This window comes from Typopeltis vanoorti, chromosome 4 (assembly GCF_054136105.1).
Source record: "Typopeltis vanoorti isolate ZY-2024b chromosome 4, IOZ_Tvanoo_1.0, whole genome shotgun sequence".
In the NCBI taxonomy this organism is placed as follows: Eukaryota; Metazoa; Arthropoda; class Arachnida; order Uropygi; family Thelyphonidae; genus Typopeltis; species Typopeltis vanoorti.
The window spans coordinates 5,134,813-5,160,463 of NC_143552.1; the positions used below are offsets into that span (position 1 = coordinate 5,134,813).

Sequence of the window (25,651 nt, forward strand, 5' to 3'; positions counted from 1 at the left end):
CCCTTAGTTAAATGTACTGTTGAAATTGGAGGTAAACACGTCTTTCTCAATTTTAGGCATACTTGTAGAAGTATTCCACTAGAGCCCACTCAATTTTTCAGTGCATATAGGAAGCCAACAAAATAGCAGGATATCTGCATGTCATATCCCATCACCACTGAACAAAAAAGTAGGCATCATTCGTTTCCTACATGAAAGATCTTACCAGTCTCCACAAATATAGATAAAAGAAACAAAAATCTTGACTACTTAAGAACAATCCTACCTACCCTAGAACAATTACAACATACTATTAGTCAACAAATTTCTATGTCTATCTCATAAAAAATCAGATTAACATGAAAAACAAGGCTTTAGAGGAACAATTCTTCCTTATATATATATACCATCAGTCACATCCAAATAACATGCCTCCTATGTCAACAATAGAGGTGACTTTTTACTCACTGAACAAGAGCTTAATCTTCTGAAACCTTGCCATCAACCTCACAGGATACCTGTTGTCTACAAGATCAACTGTACCTGTGGTTTGCACTACATAGGACAAACAGGCAGGTCGGGAGAAACACATGCTAAACCAAACACGTGGAGGACTTAGAGAAGCAAAGGAAACACAAATCAGGACTAGCAGCATATATAATTGAAATCAAACATCAAGTATTACAGCAGTAAACTAAAATGCTCCACGTAGATTAAAGATTTTAATCAAGGGCATTCAAGGAATCAGCTGAAATAATTAAACATCCTAAACAGTGGGGGGGAAAAAAAGATGATTGTACATGAAGTCTGGTCTTATTTAATTCAACATGAAACCATGCAGTTACTATCAGTTCAGTAGACCACAAACAAGCAAACATCATCATTACAATTAGGCATTTTACATTGTAATTCTTTTCTATAAATATTTCATTATGCACGTAATAACCTGGTTTTAGTTTATCCATGTATTTCTCTTGATGATGCGGAACAAGAATTTTCACAAAACAAGTCAGCTGATTAATAAAATTTATTATTAAGAGAGACCTCAAGAGGCAATGACTCATCAAGCGAGGCCACATACTACACTCACCAGCTATCATATTTATCCTTGAATTCACTCACACTGCTTGCACATAAAAAATCTAATGGCAAATCAATTCCAATCACACACCACCCTATCAGAGAACAATTTACCCCTCACCTTTTCTTAGCGGAATTCATTCTCAACTTCCAAGGATGCTCTCTGTCCTTTCCCACCCTCCACAAATTGAAAAATTCCATCAACTGAAGTCCTGTGTATATGACCTTTTCAGAATAAGTCTCAATCACATCACCCCCCCCCCCTCCATTCTCCTGTTTGAGAGTGTCTGCAGTCTAGAAATTCTCAATCTATATTCATAATCAGTTTTCCACAATCCTGAAATAACTTGTAACACTCTCTCCACTGAATCAGAATCACAACGAAAACCAGGAGGCACGACTTGAGTACAATAGACCAAATAAGATCTTATTAAAGAGGCAAAATAACATTCTTACCATTATATGTGAAAGTGTTCGTTTCAGTATTGCAATTACCTTTTGCATTGATTTGCAATCTTTGCTATATGGCCCCCTGAACTTCAATTTGCACTCCAAGATCCCTATCCTGATTGGTTTCTTCTAGCATATTTCCACCAATATAATATGATATTGGATATCTAATCACGGCAAAGTGCATGATGACTTTGCATTTACCGACATTGAACTGACATCCATTTTACCATGCCCACCACAATTCCAACCTCTTCAAATTATTCTGCAAGTACTGCATAACAGCAGTATTTTTGATTATCTACCTATCTTTGTATCATCATCATCAGCAGCAAATAGCTGTATGTCGTCTGTCAAATCCTTCTCAATATCATTAATTTACAGTTTGAATAACAGTGGACCAAGGACTAATCTTTGCAGTACACCACTAGTTATCTTAAATTTTGCAGACTCATATCCTGCATATACCACTTTTTGATATCTGTCAGTCAGCCTTCCTGTTACCCACGCTAATATTTTTAATCCAAACCCATAATCTCCAATTTATGAAACAGTCTTCCATGCTGTATTCTATCAAAAGCATTAGAAAAATCCAAAAGTATCATGGAATATCCATTACCCTTCTCTAGTTCAACGGTAACATTATTATAGAATGTGAGCAAACTGCTAAAACATGAACTTCCCTTAGTAAACCCATGCTGTTCATTGCAAAGTAGAGATTCATTGTCAACCCATTTCTGAATGCAAGTCCTAAACAATTTTTCTAAAAGCTTCACTGTCACTCCCGAGACATTGATTGGTCGATAGTTGGATACACTGGTGTCTGCACCACCCTTGCACAATGGGATTACATGCATTCTTTCCATTCCTGTGGAATCTTCCCTGTTCTGAGACTCAAATTATATGACCCAGTCAAAGGAATAGCCATGACTAAACATACACACGTAACCACAACAATAAGATTTTTTAATAAGTAAATATTTCGTCCTAAGTATTATCATAGGGCAATGTCAGTACGGTTAATTCAAACAATACTAGGAATCACATACAGTTAGGATGCATGCTTACAATGGAATCCTTCCATGTATGCAGTAGCATGTTACAGAACAAAAAAAATTACGTTAAAATGAGATAACATATATAAATTATTTTACATAATTTAGGATGACAATCTCCCAGAATTTAGGGACATCCTAAACTAAAAATCTGGAACTACACTTGTTTCTAGATAAAACCAACCTTCTTCATCCTCGCCTCAAATTCACGCTAGAAAAAAAATCTGCACAGTGTATCGCCTTCCTGGATGTACACATCCAAAGAAAAAAAGATGATTCTATCTCCACTTCTATCTATCATAAGTCGACATTTTCAGGTCACTACATTCACAATTCTTTGGCTCATCATCCATTTCAAAAATTTGGCATCATTAAATCATTAGTAACCAGAGCACACGACATCATTCTTGATTCAAATCTTGACTCTTTTTTTTTCTTATGTCTAGGTTTTTTTTTTTTTTTTTTTAGCTTTACTAGATAAAAACTTTTCTATTTGTAACATAAATGATGCCTAATTAGGATTTCAGTTCGTTGTGGATTCTGGTCCTCTGAAGAATCTTTAATCCAAGAATTGGAAACAATCGAAAATACATCCATACAAAATGGATATAATCCAAAAAAAACAACTCAAAAAATCATCTCAAAAAACAACTCAAAAAATTAGGATTCCATTTTAATGCCCTAGGCAAATCCTATGGGAAGTCCGTAGGATTCCCATACCTTATGTCAAAGGTTTCTGTGCTTGGGCGGTTATTATGTAATTTGTATATAAATGATTTAGGAAATGGCTTTAGGAGAGATATTCAGTTGTTTGCTGATGTTGCAAAGTTGGGTAGTGCAATAAAAAAATCAATCTGGCAAAATGGGCAAAAGGTAATAGATGTCAGTTCAATGTGGAAAATTATGAAGTTATGCATTTTGGGATTAAAAGATTACCAGCTGTGTACCACATTGATGGAACAGTACTCCAAGAGATTGATGAGGCTAGGGAATTGGGGTTGTTGGTGGATAGGGAGATGAAGTTCAGAGGTGTCCAAGATTGCACATAGGATTACTTGGTTATTGAAAAACACACTAACATCCAGAGATAAAGAGATTATTATCCTCTTTTATAAGGCACTGATACTTCCACATTTGGATTACTGTGCTTGAGTCTGGTCACCTGGATTTCTTGGAGATGAGGAGGTTGTGGAGCGGGTTCAGAGGAGAGTGACTAAGTTGGTGAGTGATATAAAAAAAATGCTCCCTACACTGATAGATTGAGAGCTTGTGGATTGCAAAGGTGTGTTGATAGACGAAGAAGAAGAAGAGGGGATATGATAGAAACATTTAAGTTAATAAAAGGTTTTTATAAGATTGATTCAGGGGAAATATTTCAGTTGTGTGATAGTGATGGAAGAACAAGAGGTCATCCCTGGAAATTAAGGAAAAGTGTGGTTAACAAGGGTGTGAGAACTACATTTTTTGCTTGGAGGGTGGTGAATGAGTGGAATGCATTGCCTGACTCAGATGAGTGTTCTTCATCTGTAAATGAATTCAAGAAGAGGTGTGATAGATATTGTTTTGATAGTTTGGATCTCCCACGATGAGTCTACCAACTCAATGGAGATACCAGTAATAATAATTTTGATATTGCATTGTTTAAGTATTTTTAAATGCTTCCTATGCACTGTCGATATTTTTCCTATCCAGCAACCGATACCATTCCAATGAACTCAGTATACTCCTCAGTTGGTCATAATTTCCTGCTTTGTAGTTCAGCACGTAACCTTTTCTGAATGGAACATTCATAAACTTAAGTCACTTCCCATGTGAGTAACGCATGGGCACTGTCACCAACGAGATGCAGAATAATTACGTCTTTAACTAAGACACCACCTGACACTATAATAAAATCTAGCACTCTTTGACCACATGTTCCTTCAGCCACATGCTGCTTGAGGAAGTTATGTTGCAACAGCTCAATAAATTCAATTTTATTCTTCTCATGAGATTTTACTGCTACCAAATCAATGTTTGGATAATTAAAGTTCCTCATTATGATTACCCTTTTTAAACCCATTGTCTCAATTTGGTGATGCATTTCTTCACAACAATCAACCAATCCACTAGGTTTGTAACAACACCCCACTATGTAACTGATCTTGTTAGATTCCATCTCACACTAGATGGCTTCAAATTCACTTCCCCATGAAAACCTGTTACCATTATTGTCATCATTGTTCTCAACACTTGATGGATTCAAGTCATCTAATATTAGCAAGATGCCTCCTCCTCTCCTATCCTGTCTATCCTTCTTAAAATACTATACCCTTTAAGCTCAATACCATTAAGTATGTCTCAATCTGATAACTAGGTCTTACTAATGCCAACAATCAGAGGTCCCAACATACTGATCAAGACAACAAGCTGCATGTTCTTTTGCATACTCTTGTCTGCAGAATGCATGACATAGTAGAACAACTTGCAGATTTCTATTCTCTAGTGCCTTATACATGTTGACATCTTTGCACATGTTTGATGGGTATGAACTCTAAGAACACAAAGTCAAAATCGTTCTCGTAATCATTTCCATGATAATGCCCATTCCTGTCATTATATAAATTTATTCTATCTGATCTGTTTCTTTCAAGTGTAATAATAACAGAAAAAAATTGAAGATTTTAACTACAACAGTATAAATTGGGGAGAGGAAGATGCATGTAGCAATAAGGGAATGGAATTTCTAGAATTCTTGAGGCAACATGTAATAGAGGGAACAAGAGGTTCAAGAGTTTTGGATTTGGTCATAGCATCAGAAGAGTTGATAATAACTGAGATGACATCTCTCCCACCAGTTGGAGAGAGTGACCCTATGGTTTCGACTTGGCAGATGAGTAGACATGCAGGAGTATCAAAGAGACGGGAACGCATGTGGAATTATAAGGCAGGCGATTATAATAGTCTTAGACGTCAACTTGGGGACGTTTCATGGGGGAAGGGGATTGGAAGGACAGGATATCATTAGTGCTTGGGAAATTGTGAGGGAATATTTCATAGCATCAATAGTAAGCTGTATTCTACAAGTGAAGAAGAGGACACAATTTGGAGTAAAGTGGATGACAAACAATATTAAACAGAAACTGAATGCAAAAAAGAGATATGGAAAAGATATAAGGAGACAGGTGAAGAGCAGATGCATGAAGAATATAAGAGGCAGGCCAGGAGAGTGACTAGTATGATAAGGAAGGTGAAGCTGGAATATGAGAAGAAATTGGCCCTAAGATCCAAAGAAAATCCTAGGGAATTTTTTAGTTATGTGGCCAGTAGGAGGAGAAATGACTGTGAAAGATTGACATTGTGGGATAAAAATGGGAATAGAGTGGCTGATGCAGAGGACAGTGGAATTGTTCAATGAATACTTTATTGGAGTATTTCATCCTGAAGGAGTAAGATTTAATACTAGAGGGATAGGCAGGTTCCAGGTTTAGAGGTGCAGGAGAAGAGTGTGTGTGTTCTATTGAGTACTCTGGATGTCAGTAAAGCAGTGGGACTGGATAGTATTTCAACACGAGTTTTGAGAGAATGTGCTAAAGAACTGACAGAGCCTTTGACCTGGCTTTTCAATGAAAGTCTAGCTGCAGGAAAGGTGCCCAGGGAATGGAATGAAGGTAATATAGTGCCATTGCATAAGGGGGGGGGGGTAGCAGACTGGAAGTGTCTAATTAGAGGCCAGTTTGTGTCATCAGTAGTTGTTAAGATCTTGGAGAAATTAGTGAGGGACCGTATGCAGCATTGGGCAGATGAGGGCGATGTTATCTGTGAGAGTCAACATGGATTTGTGAAGGGACACTCTTGTTTTAGCAATATGTTAGCCTTTTATAATAAAGTTACAAGAGCAGTAGATGAGGGAAAGGCATATACTGCCATTTTCTTGGACTTAGCGAAGGCATTTGACAGTGTGCCACATGATAAGCTGATATTTAAGTTGCAGCACATGGGTCTGGATGTCAGGTTGATCAACTGGATTTAGGATTGGCTGTCTGATAGGTATTAGAGAGTTGTGTATGGTGGGGCAGCTTCAAGGAAGTAGATGGTTACAAGTGGGGTCCCACAGGGACCAATACTGGGACCTATATTGTTTAACCTTTATATCAATGACATTGTCAGGGGATTGCAGGGGGATATTCAGTTGTTTGCAGATGATGCGAAGCTGGGAAGGGTTATTAGTAATAGTGCAGATGTGGAAGCCCTGCAAGTGGATTTGAATAAGCTAGACAAATGGGCAAATGAATGAGAGTTGGTTTAATGCAGCAAAATGTAAGGTCTTGAGGTTTGGAACACTGCATACTCTATGGAAGGAGCTATACTGGAGGAAGTAGGGGAGACAAGAGATCTGAGATTGATGATTGATAGAAACCTGAAATTTAGGGGACATATTGCAAAGGTGGTTAAGGATTGCAGAGGATTGCTGCAATCCTGAGAAGGATGCTGACCTGCAGAGATAAAAGAGATCATTCCATTGTATAAGACCCTACGTGGATAGAAGAAGGAGAGGTGATATGATTGAGACTTTTAAACTGTTGAGAGGTGGTTACAAAGTTGACACTCGGGAGTTCTTTCGCTGGGTTGAACAGCAGGAAGGAGTGATGACAAGGGGCCATTCCTGGAAGTTACGAAGGGAAACTGTGAGCAAGAGGGTGAGGAATGGTTTCTTTGCATGGAGGGTGGTTGAACAATGGAACATTGCCCGATAGAGTGGTGAGAGCTAGAACAGTCAATGAGTTTAAGGAGTTGTATGATATATTTTGTGTTTTCTAGGAGAGACTTCCCAAGATTAGTCTTGATAGACTTTGTGTTTCTTAGGAAGGACCACCTGTGATGAGTGTTTTGACCATGGAGGCCTGAATAATAGCAGTAATAAGCTCTTCAATGATATTTTAGTGAGTTTTGTAGTTATTTCCTTTTAATGTGACACTGTGACCAGCATACATTTTAGTAAAATTATGGAGCCTACTACCATGTTAAGAGTAATATCTGCAATTTTGCAATGTTTTGATCTTTATATTAAAGTTGTCTGGAAAATACACATATACTCAGAGAAACAAATTACATTACAATTCAAGTAGCAAGCCAAAATAACACTAATCTGGTCACACATTACTATACTGACCTGACCTCTAATGGTGAAAAAAAAAAAAAAAAAAAACACACATCAAAGCTAGATACTATTTTACATAGCCAGAGATCAAATTCATATTACCCATTAATAACAGAGCAACAGTGGTAGCCTAATCAATATATAAAACGGGGGCTTACACATAATAACAAATTATGTGCAAGATCATAGAATATTACACTCCTAATTATTATGAGCTGTTAAAACAAAAACGTTAGAGTCTGTAGCTCAGTAGTACCCTTTGGTAGGAAAGATGTGGGTTTGATTCGTCAAAAATTAGCTTTTGGCATTCCAATGATTTGGCATGAACCGAAAAATCATGTAGATGATTGCTATTTTTGTTTAGTTCAGACTTCTAGTTATAATAAGAAGAATAAGAAAAAAATTGTGTATCCAAATCTCGACTCAGCAATTCGGCCAGTTGCTCATTCCAATGAAACAGCCATGCCAATTTATAAAGGACTTCCTTTACTTGAGAACGAGCATGTTCGGGATATGCCAGATGTTCTTGAGGAGCAAGACCCGGATGTTGATTTAGACAATGAAAATTTAATTTCTAGTTCTGGGCCACAACGTTTTACTCAAGCGGAATTGAACGACTTAGTAAAAGATTTGGGCCTATCAAAGGAATCATCGGAATTGTTAGCTTCAAGATTAAATGAAAAAAAACTTACTGGAGCAAGATACAAAGATAACTTTTTATCGTAGCAGGGAAAGTAATCTTGTACAATATTTTAAACACGAGTGTGGGTTTGTTTACTGTAACAATGTGTCAGGTTTACTAACTGAAATGAGTGTTGTACAATATCATCCAAATGAGTGGCGTTTATTTATCGACAGTTCAAGCAGAAGTCTCAAGTGTGTCTTACTACACAATGGGAATGTATATGGCTCAATTCCTATTGGCTATTCAGTCCACTTAAAGGAAACATATGAGGACATTAAAAAGGTTCTGAAGTTATTAAAATATACAGACATTAACTGGATCATCTGTGCGGATCTTAAAATGGTGAACATTTTACCTGGCTTTCAAACAGGATATACAAAGTTTCCGTGTTTTCTATGCTTCTGGGATAGTCGAGCTAGAAACCAACACTGGAGTCAGAAACATTGGCCTCTTAGAATATCCATAAATGTTGGAGAACAGAATCTTATAAATCAACCTTGAATTGACAGAGAAAAAAATCATTTTTCCACCTCTACACATCAAACTAGGTCTTATGAAGCAGTATGTTAAAGCTTTAGATTTACAAGGTGACTGTTTCCAATACATATGTGAAAAATTTCCACGACTTAATTATGAAAAAATTAAAGCCAATGTATTTGATGGACCGCAAATTAGAACTTTAACGAGAGACCCAAATTTCATCAACTCTATAAACGAAATTGAGAAAGAGGACTGGACTTCATTTATGATGGTTGCGAATAATTTTCTTGGAAACAAAAAACGTGCAATTACAAAGATCTAGTGGAAACAATGCTTGAAAATTTCCAGCACCTAGGTTGCAACGTGAGCATAAAGCTTCATTTCCTATACAGTCATCTTGATAGATTTCCTGAGAATTTAGGTGCTGTAAGCGATGAACAAGGTGAAAGATTTCATCAAGACTTAAAAACTATGGAAGATCGGTACCAAGGAAGATGGGATTCTCATGATGGCTGACTACTGTTGGAGTATTCAAAGGGATTGCCAAAACAGAACACACAGCAGAAATTGCTACAAACAAAAATTTATTCCCTGAAACTCATGTGTAAGTAAAATTGTTATTTTTTTATAAATATCCTTGTAATTTTTAATGAATATTGTTAAGTAGTTATGTATCTAATTATTGGCCTCTCTAGCATTCAAAGCGCCAGTACGTGCCATTGCAGGTTCTTATGCATTTATTCGTTTACTAACAAGCAAGAGTGGTGAGCGCTTCGATTCTGATCTGCGCACCACTTTGAATAATAGGCTATATCTTTGGGAATTTTTCGAATTTCTTGATAAAAAGTTAGGAACAGATTTTTAAAAGTACATACTTTCAGAAAATAATATTAAAAAATCAATTTTTTGATCCTCTAAATAGTACTGCCTCCTTAAAACTATCAAAAACTTACAAATTAGCAAAAAGAAAATGCCATAGAGGAAAAACCTGATGTGATAGAGAAAAATGGGTTTGATATTTGAAATCAGTGAACCCAAATCAGTAAAAAACAAGTCTCATATAAAAGTCAGCAAAAATTGTGTTGGACTGTGTTATAGTAGGATGGGACTGATTGGTGAAAACAGAGGAATGATAACCGCTGTAGAGGATATACTTGAGATATTTAATGAGCAATTTATGAATGTATATCATTCTTATGAATGCAATATCATTCAGAACTTGAAAGCAGTGGGAAAGAAGGAGGAACTGCTAGCAAGTGAACAGGAGGTGTATGAGGAATTGAATAGATTTCATGTAAATAAGGCTGTGGGACTTGATGCTATTTCACATCAAGGGGAATGTTTTTGATTGAGGATTGAGGGAATGTTCCAGAGAGTTAACAACAGCTTTTGCATATCTTTTCGACATGAGTCTCTTACTCGGTCAAGTTCCAAAAGAGTGAAAAAAGGTAAAATTGTTTCATTTCATAATGGGGTGAAAAGAGTAGGGCTTTGAAATATAGACCAGTCTGTGTGTCTGGAGTTGTGGTCAAGGTATTAGAGAAGTTAGTAGGACAAGATTCAGAATTGGGTTGACAACATAAAAATACTCTATGGCAGCCAGCATGGATTTACTAAAGGAAGATCGTGCTTTAGCAATCTGCTTACTTTTTATAATAAAGTGACAAATGCGTTGGATAAGGGTGTTGCATATACAGTGGTATATTTAGATTTTGCAAAGGCGTTTGATAAATTGCCACATGACAAGCTAACAAATAAACTGGAACGGATGGGGCTGAACAGTAGATTAGTTCGCTGGATTGGTGATTGGCTGTCTGATAGGTATCAGTGAGTTGTCTATGGAAGAGCGATACCCAAGAAGAGGAAAGTTACTAGTGGTGTATCCCCAAGGGATTGTTTTGGGTCCATTGCTGTTTAATTTGTATGTAAATGATATTTGGAGAGGTCTGAATGGCGATTTGCAGATGATGCAAAGTTGGGAAGAGCTATCAGGAGTAGGGCGGATGCTGTAGCTTTGCAAAAGGACTTGAATATGCTGGTTGAATGGGTAAATGAGTGGGGATGTAAATTCAGTGTTGCAAAGAGTAATGTAAAAATAATGATTTTTGTTTTCTTTAATTTTTTATTGTATTACTTGATTCGAAATATATTCGATACTATTTCTTATCTTATTTAACTTCTTGTCAGTCGTAGTCTAAGTTGTAATATCATTGCTTGGTCTAGTCTTATCACCTTTTAATCTTTTAGTCTACAATTTATCCCCCCCCCCTCAAGGTTGTAACTATGCTACTTTAACGAGTGTGCAGTATAGATTTAGGAACTGCCTCTAGCTGGAGCCAATTCCTTTATCTAACTAACTGGCTTTCTCTCAAACTGATCTTTAAAAATTTATTTATATTAACTGTGGCTATCTTTAACTTTACGGACACAGAGATTCTACCTTTTTATGAGAAGTGCATTGGTTGGTCAAAATCAGGCAAGTTTTTTAACAAACAAAACAATTTATTCATACCAAGACATAGTAATTACAAATTAAAAGAGAAAAGATTTCATACATATCAAATTATCAGGCTCTTATCAATTCTGTCAAGTAACAAAGCAATGCATGTGTCTGGTTTTTACTTAAATCAGTACTTCTAGCCTTTAGCTTAGAGACAATGACAAATATTTACGTTCACATATATGTCAGACACGTGGTTAGTTTCATACACACTGCTAGTGGGAAAGATATCCCACTAGCAGTATTTCGACGATGATAGGAATACTGTATCGTCCCTGCCGTACAATAATCTTACTTGATACATTTCTCAGCCAGTTCAGCTTCCACGATCCTAGAGATCACGAATATAACCTTCTTCTTTCCCATTAGAACTGCAAACAGACATTATTCCACGGCAGTGATGATACGGCATTCTTGGAGATCATTTAAGTAACTTTGTGAGAGAACTTTCTGGAACAGGCTGATGCCGCTGTTACATATCTCCTATCATCGTCGACATACTGCTAGTGGGATAACTTTCCTCATCCTTGGAATGGTTGGATACGGGAATCTTCGTCAAAGCAACACCAGAATAAGTCAGGAACAGAGACAGCCAGAGCAAGAGCCAAGCTAAACTAAAAAGAGCAAGGAGCAGAGTGCCTTCCTTTTTATTCTCCCTTGACAGCCTTGGAACTTCTTTAGATCGACTTCCCCAGAAGTTCTTCGGGGTACCCCCCCCCCCTACGAAATCGCCGAGTCATGGTGGGAAAACTCCGTAACTTGCTGACCTTCGCACCTGGTTATAGCCTCAGGCATACATTCTAATTCTGTCTGGGCTATCTCTTTGTTTGTACAATATTGGCAGTCAAATAACTTAGCAATTAATTCAAATATTTTTACAGATTACATATTGGTGGTTAAATAATTTAACAATTCATTCTGATATTTTACCAGATTACATAAAATACTTATGAAAATATGTTAATTAAACTACAAGTATTTTGTGTTGACTTTCTTTCTCAAGTAAAATCGGTATATAAGAATTTTATACAAAATTCTTTCTATACAAGATTTTGAAATTTGGTAAGCAGAGATGGGATATAGAATACGCAATTGGTGGAAATATCTTGGAATTGGTAGAGGAAATGAAAGATCTGGGAGTAATTGTAGACAAGGATTTAAAATTTCAGGGACATATTACAAAAATGGTGAGGACAACACAGCAGATAATGGGAATGATGTGGACGGCACTGACTTGTAGAAGTAAGGATGTTACAATTCCTTTGTATCGGGCCACATATGGATTATTGTGCACAGATTTTGTCACCTGGTTTTCAAAAAGGTCAAGATATGTTGGAAAACGTTCAGAGACTAGTGATTAAGGTGGTTTCTGGTCTCTGGAATTTTGAATATGAAAAGAGATTGACAAAATGCAATTTGCAGAAATTGGTGGATAGGAGGAGGAGAGAGAGAGAGAGGATATGATTAAGACATATAAGCTGTTAAGAGGTTATTACCAGTCAATTTCGGGGAGGTTTTGCACAGAATGGGTGAAGATAGGAATAGAACTAGAGGTCATTCCTGGAAGCTGTATAAGGAGGGTGAGAGCAAGGAGCAGGTTTTTGCATGGAGAGTGTGGTGAGCGTAGAGACAGTGAATATATTTAAGGTGCGGTATGATAAACTGTGTGTATAACAGTGGGCCTTCCATGATGAGTCTTTGACTCCATAGAGGTTTTTTATAATAATAATAAACCCAAGTATCAAATTGTTGGAATACATCCTAGCAATTGTTTGTCAAATGTCTGTATGCAAATGAGTAAATACATGATGAAAAACAGAGGAGATAATGTGAACTCTTGTTGCAAATCTGATTTTACCTAAAACCATCTTCCTGTATTTCTGTCAATTCTAATTGTTGACTTACAGCTTAAATAAAGACTATGCATTGCTTGACATAATGTCCCATTTATACGATATAACTGAAGTATTTTGAAGAGCTTTCCTCTTGGCACCTTGTCATATGCCTTTTCCAGATTGACAAAATTTAAATACAAATCCTTGTTACATTCTAAGATTTCTCAACTATTTGTCTTAATCAGAAAACCTGATTCTGACATTTGGCTGGATTTTTGGTCAGAATCAAGCTTGTTCTTCACCAAGCTTCCCTTCCACAATTTTTCTTAGCAGTTTTTCAAGTATACTTGCATAAATCTTATAAGGAACACTCAGTAGTAAATACCTCTGTAATTTTCAATTTTATTTCCTTTTTTATAGATAGCTACCTATGAGAGCTCTGCTCCAGTCATCTACAAATCAAACTCTGACCAAGCCTTCTGAATTATACAATGTAGCCACTGTGAAACTTTTATACCTCCATCATTTCTGCCCAAATTTCATCTACTCCAGCTGCCTTTCCACACTTCATACTTTTGATGACTTTTTTTACTTTAAGTATGGATATATATTTCTCACTGCATCCCTGTTGGGCATTTTCTACCATCATTGCTTGTTTCATTTAGCAGTCTTTCAAAGTAATTACTTCATACATCAAAGATATCTTTTTTCTCCAGTTTTCATGTCACCTTTATCATCTCTAATTCCTTTTACAGCACTCTTTCCTCCATTTTTGAGCTTCTTCAAGAAAACCTCCAGAATAGCTTGCCAGCTTCTTGATATTTATTTTCTATGTTCTTACCAATTTATTTAACTAGTCATGGGAAGACTAGTTAAACAAAGTCTTCCCATGACTTTTGTTTAACTAGTTTTACCTAGTGTTTAGCTTTCTTACATTTGTCTCTGTATTCTCTAAGAGCACAAAATGACTTATTTGCAGGGACATTTCATATGCTTCCTTCTTCTTCTTTTCCATCACTGCCTCTTTAACTTCCTGAATCCACCAGAGATATCTGATTTTTTTATCCTTGCAGGCAACCTCACCACATGTCTCTCTGGCTGAATCAATCAATGTTTTCTACAGATTTAACAGGGATGCTTAAGAGTCAAAGCTAGATAACTTGGATGAGACCTAACATAGCCCATTAAAAGATGAGGAAAACTGACTGGGGATTCTGACCTAATGTCTAATCACGACTCTCTCATGGTGCGCACCTTTAGGTATCTGGTTCTAGGAAAATTCACCATAAACATTTATGCGGTAAGACATTTTGCATTAATTTTTGTAAATAATCAATGGATGATAAAGGGTATTATAAAATCATTAAAAAGGCAAATCTTTATTAATTTATTAATAAAACACATAAAGACCACAGTAATAACTTTTAATTAATAAAGGTACAAATATTTCTTGCTGAAATTAACAGCACATCTTCAGTGTTATGCCAACAGTTAAAAGAATCTTTAACTGTTTGCATGACACTGAAGATGTGCTGTTAATTTCAGCACGAAATATTTGTACCTTTATTAATTAAAAGTTATTACTGTGGCCTTTACGTGTTTTATTAATAAATATACTATGCCACAGGTACCTCTAAAGATCAAAATCTTTATTAAGGTGAATGTCAGTGACATAACATAATGAATTCATTTAAAAATTGTGCAAATTAAAAGAGATGCTGCATAAATAATTAACTTTTTGCTGCAGATCATCAGTTCAACAAATCCATCCGTAACATTGCTCACTGGAAGAAATTATTATTATTATTCGTGACGCCTCCAAGGAGTCCGAAGACTCTTGTCTTCGTATAACTGATTTGTTTGTATGAAAAACCCAAGTTTCCGGGAGAAAAAGCCCTGCTACCTCGTATGAGATCAGCTAACTCACCTTCGATTGAAAACATCCATAAAAAGATTCTTCTCGCCATGACGAGAATCGAACTTAGGCCTTTACCAATCGAATGGTGCAACGTACGGTCATTCTTCCAGTTGTGCTACGGAGGAGCTAATGCTTGAAGCATTTAATTTTCATGTTGAATTTAGCTTCTGTTTGATAGCGTAACTTCAAACCAATGGCAACAATGTTGCGATAAAGATTTTGTGCCATACGAAACAAGCAACCTGTTATAGTTGTTGTTGTTGTCAATATGTTAGAAAAAATGTTGATAGTTGCTTTCTCAAAGTCAATCATTAATGTTTCGGGATATAATGATGAACGTAAGCCCTTTAAGGCACTGAATAATTTGCTGTAAGTTAATTCTGATTTGCCAGGAGGCAAAGTAAAAAGCCGCCATGGAATCCTTAGGAGTCTCATGATAGTCCCAAGCCTGGATAAAGGAGGAGGGTCGGTCAGATAAGTATCGCTGCTCTGACTGTAAAGAAAAAACATGATTGTTATCTGATGCCTATACGATCAATAGCTACAACATGCAGGCTCAAACATCAACTGGATCACAAAGGTCCGCGCTACCAATCGAGCAATTGGGGTTGGAGCGTAAAGTGGGATACCGAAAGGAAACAGAAACTAACAGAACTAATATCAATAGGAACATGGAATGTACGGACACTTTGGATGTCAGGAAAACTAGAATTACTTCGTGAGGAAATGAGATATCGGTGTGATATACTAGGATTGGTGGAGATGCAATGGATCAGGAGAGATAAATGGATGCAAAGTCAGATGGTCAGGGCACAACACCAAGCATGCAGCAGGAGTTGGCTTCCTTCTTAACAAATGCGCTAGAGGCACTGTTAGGCTACAAATCAGTCAATGAACAAATCATAGTGGCAAGATTTCAAGCAAAACCATTTAAAATATCAATAGTCCAGATATATGCACCCACATCTGACAGCACAGATGAGGATAGAAACAATACCAGAGCAAGATGTACTAATTATCGAAGGAGATTAGAATGCCAAATTCAGAATAGATAATGATGGTTGGAAAAGTGTCATGGAAAAATATGGTTTTGGAGAAAGAAATGAACGAGGTGAAAAAATGTTAGAATTTGCTGTGGACGAGATATGATCTGTAACACAAGTTCCAGCAAAAGTAGTGTAGAAAATGGGTGCGGTGATCAAATAATAGGAAAACCAAGAACATAATCAATGATTATGATTAAAAGAAGATGGATGACATCACTACAGCAGTGTCGAACTTTTCAAGGAGCAGATAAGGACTCGGATCATAGTTTAGCGATTGCAAACATGAAGTTGAAATTAAAAAGAAAATATAAACCCCATCATCAGAAACGAAGAGACACCTGAAGAATAAGTGAAGCAGAAAAAGGAAGAAGGTACAGAACAGTGTTAGAGGAGAAACTTAAAAGTGTGGACAAAGAAAATCTAAAAGTGAAAGGAGTAATGAAGGCGATAGAAGATTCAGTTGAAGAAACAGTACCAGAAGAAGAGAAGATCAAGAAGAAACGGATTAGACAGGAAACACTGAAGTTAATACAGGAGAAAATAATGTTGAAGAGAAGAAGGGATACATCTGAACAAATAGAGGAGCAACATAGAAGAAAGTGTAATGAGGTGAAAAAGCAGTTAGAATGGATAAGATGAAATGGTTAGAATTCCGATGCAATAATATAGAACAGTACTATGGAGAGCATAAAACTAGGGAGGTGTACAAAATTATTAGAACCATTAATAGAAGGTGGCAACCAAAACAGACCCCAGTTAAAGATGAAAAAGGCAGTGTATTGATGAATAAAGATAAAATTGTACAGCGATGGACATACTGTAATGAGTTATATGAAGAAAAACTAGATTTAGATAGCATTGGGAAACTGACTGAAGAATTGAAGCAGATATCACCATCAGGTAATGAGTATGATATGAATATTTTAAGAAGAGAGGTAGAAAAAGCAACAGGACGGCTAAAACACAACAAGAGTCCTGTAATAACATCACTGGAGAAATGATTAAATATGGTAGTAAAAGTATGATGACAGGAATGCACCAACTGTGTAATATGGTATGGAAAGAAAGGAAAATGCCAGAGTAGTGGGTGAAATCGATATTAGTGACATGGAAATAGGCTAGAATGTAAAAATGATAGAACAATTGCCTGAGTCATCTTGGTAAAGTGATGATATTGACAGAAAGATTGGGAACACAATTGGAAGCATACATTGCAGATGAACAAGCAAGATTTAGAAAAGATAGAACTACAATTCAACAGATTTTGACAATGCAGTTAATTGCAGAGAAAGTTAGGGGGGAAAAAACATATATACTTGCTTTGTTGATTTTGAGAAGGCATTTGACAGTATCGACCAGAAAGTGACATTAGCAGTGCTAGAATCCTATGGGATTGATAGAAAACTAATAGCTATATTAAAAGATGTTTATCAGAAGGGATAGCAGGGTTTTTCCCACAGTTTATCTAGGGTTTTTCATCCTGGAAGCAAACAAACCAGCCCTGTGAACATACAGGCTACAGTCATAGGATATAGTACTTAATCCCTCATTAGGAAGGCTCAACCAGTCTTAAGCAGTGGTCCAGGAACATGGGAGGAACTTCAAACAACTAAAATAAAAATCAGAATGCTGCAACTGCATTCTGAACAGGTGATAATTTGAGAAAATGGTTTAGAACAAGCAGAGGTACTAGACAGGGGGACCCAATATCACTAAGCATTTTCATTGCACGTTTAGAAAGAGCAATGGATAAAATGAAGGAAGAATGCAAAAGGAATATCAGTGCATGGGATGAGAATTAAGAATCTGAGATTTGCAGATGACGTTAATATTGAAGAAGACCAAAGAGAACTACAAAAAACACTGAAACTGTTAAATGAGGAAGGGAAGAGATTTGGACTTATTATGAACTTGTATAAACAAAAACAATGGTATTTGGTGAGAAGATCATGAAACAAAAGATACAAGTGGATGGAATTGATATAGAAAATGTAGTATGGGAAGTAAAATGATGTGTGATTTGGACTGTAAAAAAGAAACAAGATCAGGACTGCAAAGGGAAGAACAAATCCGAAGGTCATGGATAACATCCGGAAAAGTAAAGTGATCAGCCTGCAAACAAAACTAAGAGTACTGGAAACATGCATCTTTAGCAGTGTGCTGTATGAATCTGAAACATGGGTAATTAATAAGAAATCATGTAAAAAGAATTTTGGCATTTGAAATAACTTGTTACAGGAAGTTTCTAAGAATAGGATGGGTACAGAAAGTCACAAATGAAGAGCTCTATTGGAAGATACAACCAAAGGAGAATCTAATGCAGAAGATTAGCAAATGGAAGCTGCAATTATTTGGACACATCTGCAGAATGAGTGAGGACCAGAAGATAAAGACATTCATGTTTGGTATTATGGATGGTGTGAACAGAAGAGGTAGACCATACAGAGAATGGATAGACGACATAAAGGACTGGTGTGGAATGGGTATACAGAAACTGCGACACTGTGTACTGGACAAAGAAAGGTGGAAGAAGATAGTAAAGGAGGCATCGGGCAGTGAGCCCATGGTTCGTGGTAACCAAACACTAAAATTCTCCCTTCTTCATCACTACTGTATAATAAAAACTGCTCACCATTTTCTAGAAATTTATACTCGTCTGGAACTATAAATCCACTTCTTTTAGTTAGGATAGAGAGAGAGAGCTTGGCCTTTCTTTTACCTCCATCTAATATTACAACACAAATTTGCTAAAGACAACATCAGAGATGAAGGTAAGCACACAAGCAGACTGTCAGTTAGAAAGCTTAATTTTAAAGAAATTACCTTCCTCTAACCAGTTGGTTGATAAGGTCACCAAACTGTTAGTTAAATTTTTACGGCAGAAACGTCTTACGCCGAATTTTCCGACCACATTAGGTATTTATAAGGATACTGAAGAAATGGGGATTGACTTGCAATTTGGAATTTAGCCAGCCAAATTGTATTCTTACTGGCTTAAACCACAATGTAAATGTATATTAAATATTTAGTGGAAACAAATGAAAGTGTGCAAAAGAACAGGATGAAAAAAAAAAGGTTAAAAGAGATGACAAGTGATTCAAGAACAGCGGTGTATGGAGAATCTAATGTTAGAGGATTTGTTAATGAGAGAGTCAATGGGGTCTACTATCCAGGAGGGAGAATGAGTAAGATAATTCATGCTTTAAACATGAGGAGGAAACGAGTAAGATAATTAATGGCAATTTGGGGAAAAATGATTTAAGTGGACATAAAGAGAATAAGGCGAATATCAGGGAGTTATTTAGGAGAGTGAAAGATAACAGTATAGTGTCAAAGGTTTTTAGTGTGTTGGCAAGGTATGATAATGATGAGTTGAGATGGAGTGCCAGAATCATGAATGGTACGCTAACAGAGCTGTGGGAGAAGAAGGAAGAGCACTTGTGTATGTATGACATGTAACTGAGGGAAGAATGGAATTATACAGATGTGACGGAGTGTATTTGAATGGCTCTGAAGTGAGTGAACTGGAGAAACTGTTGCTAGATGGAAGTGCAGTGTGTGATGCAAGCAAGAGAAAGAGATAAAAATGAAAGATCAGGAGAGTACTGAAGAGACAGAAGTGCTTAGCAATGGAAACAGTAATAGTGTGAAAGATGAAGAGAGAATGAGAATGCAAGAGGAACAGGGATATGGCATAGGAAGAGCGGATGTGGTATGAATGTATGCATGGGGTTGATCAGAATAGAAATGGAATACACTGGGATTTGAAAACATGTGGTAAGAGCAGGTGTGGTGGGGGAAATCTAAACCAAGAAGTGGCTTTGGTAGGACTAATTATAGACCTAAAATGAACTGCCATGTTTGTTTCCAAATGCCACAAATATTGGAAATAAGAAAGATGAAATGGCTTAATTGATTGAGTTTATTCGTCTCAAAATCATTGGAATAAGTGAAACATAACTGAATGAAGATGATCCTAATGGGAATAGAAATCGAAGGGTACAGTGTTTTCCATGAGTATAGTAAGGGCAAGAAAGGGGGGGGGGGGCTGATGACAGCAGAATATGTCCATATAAAGTAGACATGAAAGAGGAAAATAATGGCAATGCTTATGAGGCAGTGTGCTGCAGGTTGACAGGAAGACATATTTAACTGGATCTTTCTATAGGCCAGGGAATATGGAGAGCAGTGATAAAGAAATGTATAAACAACTTGGTTTAGTGAACAAATGAGGGGTGATTATTATGGACACTGTTAATTATGGTAGTATAGATTGGAATGCACAGATAGCATTTTGGAACAAGGAAAATGATTTTCTTCAGTTCTTGAGAGACAACTATCTCAGGCAGCATGTAGAGGAGGAGGGCACATGAGGATCGAAAGTTTTAGATTGATAATTTCACCAGAGGATATAATTGTGAGCGGGGTTACTCCAGTCGGATAGAGTAATCATGAAGTGATCACCTGGGTTCTAGCTATCCACATGCAGACATCCGTGAGGAAAAGATATATGTGGAAGTACAGGGCTGGCAATTCCAACAAGCTTAGGAGACAACAGATTGGAGCTATACCATGGAATGAGGGGTTCAGCGGTAAGGAAATAAATGTGGCTTGGGAACTGACAAAGAAATACAGAATAGAATCATTGTGTGAATGTATTCCAAAGGTTCAAAAGGGTAATAAGATAGGTGTAAAATGGATAAATGAAGGTATTAAGCATGAAAGCAAGAATTCACTTTGGAGGCAGCACAAGATGAATAACGGTAATAACCAGTTACGTGAAGAGTATAAAGAACAAGTCAGGAGAGAGAGAGAGACTCATAAGTAAGGACAATAAAAGGGCAGTATGAGCAGAAATTAGCAAAAAAACAGCTAAAGCCTTTTTATTTCCATATAGAAAGTAGGCAAGGCCGTTTTAGCACTATCTAACTTTTGGAGACTGAGTGGGCAGTTCAACCTCCACTGGTACCCAATCAGAGACAGCTGGCCCAAGGCTATCATTGATTAAGCAGCATGCAGTGAAGCCATCTCGTGGTCCCTAACACAACATATTTAATGTCTGAAATAATGTGGGTTCCACGGTCGATTTTTTTGAGTTTACAAGACGAAATACCAGCTTGCACATGCCAGAGATCGACTAATCAGGCCAAGAAACACCCTAGTTTTTCTTATATATATGAGAAGTACAAGGAAGAATGATTATTATAAGATGGTGTTAATGGGTGAAAACAATAGAATGGTAACTGCTGCAGAAGGCATTGCTGAGGTACTCAGTAACCAATTTCTAAGAGTATGGTTTAACTATGAGTGAACAGGAGGTATACGAGGAAATAAATAAACTTGATGTCAATAAGGCAAAAGGATTTAATGTCATATCACCACACATAGGAGGGTTCCAGGGAAATGGCAGTGGCACCAATGGCATTCCAGTTTAATAAGTCATACAACAGCACAGGTTCCATCATCATCAAATTCCTGCCATGTACCCTCGAAGGGATATACAGGATATGATAGTACTACATGAAAAATTTACATCATTACTAACTTCCTATCCACAATTTTCCTCCAAATCGGTGTTAGTTCTCAAGACTCCAACGTTATCAGATCTTATATTTCAATTGTCTAAGCCACTTTGTACTGTATCAATCCATCTATATCTTGGTCTTCCTCTGGGTCGTTTTCCTGCCAAACTGGCAGAGAACACTTGTTTTCTTAATCTTTCCTTGCCCATTCTGTTTAAGTGACCATTCCACCTCAGATTAGCTCTGCTAACGCATTCCTGGATGCTGACAATGTCAAGTTCTTCCCAATATCCTCTTTTTTTTTAATATGATATTGCCATTGATGCCATCTTTTCATACCTCAAATCTTTCTCAGGACTCTTATATCTGCAGTCTCTAGTCTTTGGTTAAGTGCTTTACTTCTGACCCAGCTCTCAGATCCATAAGTTTCGATGACCTAATGACTCCCTGGAGTTGCCCGTAATAATAATAAATAAGTTAGAACACTGTCTTGTATATCAGTGTTCTGACTAATTTCTCTCTTATTCCATATGAATTTATTCAATTGACTTCTTACCACACCAGCTTTGTGGTTTCTGTTGTCAATTTCCATATTTAATTTACCATATTCACTAAAAATCTTGCCTAAGTAGCTGAAATGTTTTACTTGTTCCACAGGTTTTCCATTCACAACGCAGTTGACATTTTCAACGATTCTTCTTATTTTCATTGTCTTTGTCTTTTTATTGCTGACCTACATACCATATCTATTACAACAGTTATTCAATTTAGTCAGGGAATCTTGCAGACTTGTAGCAGATTTATTTAGAAGTAAACATCGTCTGCATAAAGCAAAGAGCTGACATTAACATCTCCAATTCTGATATCATGTTTAATACCACTATCCTTCATAATGTGATCCATATAAATAGTGAATAACAGAGGGGATAATGTACATCCTTGTCTCACACCAGACTTAACATTAAACCATCTTCCTGTACTTCCTTCAATCCTAACTGCTAACTAACAACTCAAATAAAGACTTAAGTTTTGCTTGATATAATGATCCACTGACATCATACAACTGTAGCGTTTTTGAATATCTTCTCTCTTGGCACCTTGTCATATGTCTTTTCCAGATAGACCAAACTTAAATACAGATCTTTGTTATATTACCATGATTTCTCCACTATTTGTCATAAAGTGAAGATCTGATCCTGACAACCTCTATTTGGCCTGAATCCAGCTTGTTCTTCACCAAGCCTTTCTTCAACAATTCTGCTGAACCATTTTTCAAGTATACTTGCATAAATCTTACCAGGAACACTCAGTAGGGGAAATACCTCTGTAATTCTCACATTCAGTTTTATTTCCCTTTTTTTATATATGGATTCTATGAGAGAGCTCTACTCCAATCACCAGGAATTCATCCCTCTGTCCACACTTTCTGAACTATGCAGTGCAGCCACTATAAGACTTGTATACCACCATACTTCAGCATTTCTGGTCGAATATATTCTACTCCTGCCTTTCCACATTTCAAGCCTTCGATGGCTTTTTCTACTTCAAAAAGAACCTCAAAAAATTCTTCCACTTCTACCTTAGTAGAGCCTTCTGTGGGACCGTAAGCACAAATAAGTCCCATTGCCCAATTCCTCATTCTAATATTTGCCCACATCACTCTACTTGAGAATGCCTGCCATTCAAGAAGATTAGCCTCGTATTTTGTGTTGAATGCTATGGCTACTCCTTCTTTTTCTTGATTGTCATTTCCTGAATATAACATTTTATATTTATTGCTCAGAAAGTTCTCACCAGTTTTGGTCTTTTTTGTTGCAGTCAGTGCTTATCTAATTCTTCAGCTAGCTCCATTTCTTTGCCATTCAGGCTTCTTATGTTGATAGTACCGATCTTCAATTCTGGTGACACTGAGTTGGGGTGTGCTTTAAGGTTTGTTCCAGTAGCTGACTTTTCGCTATTCATCCTGGATCCCTGGCAAAAACAACGGGGGCCTTGTTTAACAGGGTGATTCCACAGCCGCCATGAAATTTTGTCATGTGGTACCATCATTTTGTATTTTGGTTTAAGCCAAGAAGAATACAATTTGGTTAGCTAAATCCCAAATTGCCAGCCCATCCTCGTTCGTTCAGTATCCAGGTAGATACCCAACGGGGTGCACCACGAGAAGGTGAGGATTGGACATTAGGTCAGAAGCTATGGTCAGTTCTCTGCATTTCTTTAAAGGCTATGTGGAGGTCTCTTCTCAGTTATACAGCTTTGACCCTTAAGCACCCCCGCACAGGTTCCAAGGGAGTGGAAAGTAGGTAAAATTGTTCTGTTACATAAAAATGGACTGTGGCTACATTCTTATAAGCCAAAATGTATATCTGGAGTTGTGGTGAAGCTACTAGAAAGATTGGTGAGAACTGATACAGAAAGGGATTGATAATGGTGGTATTCTCTGTGGTTGTCAGAATGGGTTTATAAAAGGGAGATCATGTTTTATTAGCTTACTTATGTACAATAACAAGGTGACAAATGTCTTGGACCATGGAGATGCCTATACAGTGGTATAATTAGATATTGCAAAAGCTTTTGATAGACTGCTACAAAACAAGCTGTCAAATAAATTGAAATGGATCAGATTAGATAACAGACTTCTGAGTTGGATCAGCAACTGGCTGTCAGATAGGTATTAGAAAGTTGTATATGGACTGAAATAAGAGAGCCAAAAAGGCTTCTCTTCGGCGAAGCACAATTATTCAAATTAAGTGAATATTGAATCTGACATTATTTAAAAGCCGAATAGAGAAACTACAAGAGTTTCATGCCGAATATAACTACGCTTGGATCCACTGAAACTTTTATAGTTCCTATATTCAACATGAAGCTCTTATAGTTTCTCTATTCGGCTTTGAAATAATGTTGGATTCAATATCCACTTAATTTGAATAGTTGTATATGGAGATGCAGTATTCCAAAATGGAAAAGCTGCAATTCTAGGAAATTGGCAGACCTGTTTAAAAAGAGTCTTACAACAGCAGAGGTTCAAAGCGAGTGGAAAGAAGGTAAAATTGTTCCAGTGTAAAGGTGTTGATAAGGCTGTGTAAGAAAGCAAAACAATATGTGAAATTAGCTAAACAAAAGTCATGGGAAGACTTGATAAGAACATAGAAAATAAATATCAGGAAGGTGGTGAAATATTCTGGAGGCTATTGATAAAGCTCAAAAATGGAGGAAAGAGGACTGTAAAGGAGAAAGGAAAACTGAGGATAATGATATTCTTGATTATGGAGTAATATTTTGAAAGATACTTTGATAAATGAAACAAGCAATGACAGTAGAAAACACTCAATAGAAATGCCAGTTGGAATATACAGGGTGTTCGGGATAAATTTGACAGTTTCGTAAGGAAAAAGAAAATCTTCTTTGTATCTATTAAATTTAATGAATTGACAAAAAACATTACAGGCAGAGTTAATTACAATACTATCAACAAGATTTACTCAAAATAACCACCATTAGCATTGATCACAGCTTCAATCCTGCTTCGGAACCTCGAACAAGCTGATGCTACAGTCTCCCTGGGAAGGGCCGCAAAAACTGTTTTAATTTTATCCATTAACTGGACTTTTGTATTACTGGAAGTGCGATTGGTGTCTTTTTCAACTGCGCCCCATACAAAATAATCCATGGGGTTAAGGTCTGGGGAGTTTGGAGGCCAAACATTTGGACTGGTGAAGTCATAGAAATTTTCAGACAACCATTTTTGACTTTTCCCAGAGGTGTGGCAAGGGGCCGAATCCTGCTGCCATACATACGGCCTACCATTGGCTACCCTTGTTATCCAGGGCTTGACTACAGTGTTTAGCAACTCCACGTAGCCATCTGAAGTCAACCTGAGGCCCTCTTGGAAAAAATGCGGAGGCATCACATTGCCTTCGGAGGATACACATCCGAAAACCATCACAGTTTGGGGAAA

General features: G+C 36.9%; 1 protein-coding gene across 2 annotated transcripts in view; it reads right to left on the bottom strand.

Moving 5' to 3' along the window:
• The window catches only part of SMC5 (structural maintenance of chromosomes 5), a 752,645-nt gene that overhangs the window by 380,389 nt on the left and 346,605 nt on the right, over positions 1-25,651 (bottom strand). The gene's annotated exons all lie outside the window — the stretch shown is intronic.